The sequence below is a fragment of the Sinocyclocheilus rhinocerous genome, unplaced genomic scaffold (genome assembly GCF_001515625.1).
Source record: "Sinocyclocheilus rhinocerous isolate Xijiao unplaced genomic scaffold, SAMN03320098_v1.1 scaffold114, whole genome shotgun sequence".
Lineage (NCBI taxonomy): Eukaryota > Metazoa > Chordata > Actinopteri > Cypriniformes > Cyprinidae > Sinocyclocheilus > Sinocyclocheilus rhinocerous.
The window spans coordinates 680,974-683,283 of record NW_015646344.1 but is presented as its reverse complement, the minus strand read 5'-3'; the positions used below and the strand labels follow the sequence as shown (position 1 = coordinate 683,283).

General features: G+C 35.1%; 1 protein-coding gene across 1 annotated transcript in view; it reads left to right on the top strand.

Moving 5' to 3' along the window:
* Nucleotides 1–2,310, top strand: part of LOC107707284 (uncharacterized) — a 21,124-nt gene that overhangs the window by 2,433 nt on the left and 16,381 nt on the right. The gene's annotated exons all lie outside the window — the stretch shown is intronic.

The following is a 2,310-nucleotide window of genomic DNA, read 5'->3' as shown; positions in this document are numbered from 1 at the left end:
TGGCTGCCAACATCTGGGGGCCGACCGATGGAGACAGAGCTGGTGGATCCGAAGGCGCTGATGGAGAGCTGATGGAGCTGAGCGTCGTCGCAGGGTTTCCGAAGTCCTGGGCACAGCCTAGTAGTAAGGGTAACATAAGTATGTTTTCTGTAAATACACTAAAAAGTCGCTAAAAGTGTGCTTGTGTTTAGTATATCCTTTAAAAGTGTAACTAAAAATATATTTATTAACATAGTATTTCTACTATACTTTTTAGAAATATACTAATAGTGTGCTTGTGTTTAGCATATTCCTAAAAAGTGTAACTATTTATTACCAAAGTATTTCTAGTATACGGTTTATAAATATATTAAAAGTATGCTTCTGTTTAGCATATTTCTTAGAAGTATAACTAAGCATATATTTAATACAAAAGTACTTCTAGTATACTTTTTAGAAATATATTAAAATGCAATTCAATATATTTTTATTGCACTTCAAATAAGCATGTTGGGAATACAAATGTATTATAAACATGAATTTCAATTTCAATTTGAATTTCAAGTATATTTTTAATACATTTAATACTACGTCTTTTTCACCTGGGTATATATACACAGAAAACTGTCAGGCATTATTAAAAATATCTTCATTTGTGTTTCGAAGATTAACCAAAGTCTTATGGGTTTGGAACAACATGGGTGAGTGAATGATGGCAGAATTTAAATTTTAGGTGAACTAACCTTTTAAGAATTACACGTGTGAACAACAATTATGCTTGATTTTAAGTTTTGAGGGTTTAGTCTAGTTTTTTATTGGAGTAGTAAGTATATCATGGCCCACCTTTATAAAAAAGACATCGACAGCATTTTAGAATGCCATCATGCTAGCAATGTGAATCATGTTACTGCTACCAACAGTTTAGAATGGCTAGTGTTGGAAAATATGTTGCAATGGGAGTTTTGACTTTTTTTTTATTGTGCATTGATTAATATTAAGTATTCAACCTTTAATGGGGAACATTGGCAAGCTAATGTTTGATATTGATGGTTCATTGGTTTGCCAGAAATGAATGAAAGGTACAGATGGGGGACATTTAATTATGACAATTTGAAAGGTTCACCCATATAAGTCAGGTAGTGGCAGCTCTGTTACTCCTTTGTTCTTTGGTGACATTGCTTTCTGAAGGGGGTGATCTGTTCCAGCATAAAAATCTACTTCGAATCATGACAAGCTATTTCCATTTACAGCAAGGGGTTAGACTGATACTTGTTTCATTATGGGATACTGGGATCAGGAATTTGGGTTTTGATTTTAATTTGTTACCTGTTCATAGTGCTGATTAATACAGATATCCTGCTTGTGTTCAAACAATTGGCATGACTAAGAAAACTGTATTCTAACAGCATGCTAATTTGCTTGAACTTACATAAAAATGTATTTGCTTTTTTTTTTTCTTTTCAACAGGAGGATGAACTCGAAGGCCACGCAAATGCAATAATGAAGCTGTTGGTGATTCACAATCCCACAGTTCGAGGAGGGCCCAGCAGATGTGTGTTAGAGACATAACCACAAAGTGCATATTGTTGATGGGATTGATCTATGCCCTCAACCTTGAGAATCTCAAAAACCTGGACAAGAATAAATCCCTTTGTTTTGTACTCCTGGTCTCCTCGTTCCTCGCTCCGTGTTCCCGCACCGTAGCAACCCGTGACACTATGCCCTCAACCTTGAGAATCTCAAAAACCTGGAGTACAGCTATGAAGTGTCTTTTGGAACTGGATGGAGCAAAGCTGCTAAAGAATGTCCGAGGCCTCAAGAGTAAACTAATGGAATGAGCTATCTTTACTATACGTTCATGCTCCGACTGTTTGCTTCATCCAATGAAGACATTGTTTTATTTTCACGTAGGTAAAGTTCAAGAAGTTATATAATGTGAGTTATATGTAATATGAAGTTGTATGCCACTTAGAATTGAATGTAAGAGCGTTCTTTTGCACCTAATTAGTGTTAAATGTTTAAATGTTTGTTTGTATCCATATACCAGTCTATTGATTAAGGAATTTAAGGATTTTTAAGGATTCCCTGAGTAATGTGTAATTATTCCCATTGACTAATTATTATTAATAATAATTTAAAGGGGTCATATGATGCAATTTCAAGTTTTCATTTCTCTTTGGAGTGTTACAAGCTCTTGGTGCATAAAGAAGATCTGTAAAGTTGCAAAGACTAAAGTCTCAAATCCAAAGAGATATTCTTTATAAAAGGTAAGAGTCAACCACGCCTACCTAAAACGGCTCGTTCTAACACGCCCCCACATGTCTACGTCAC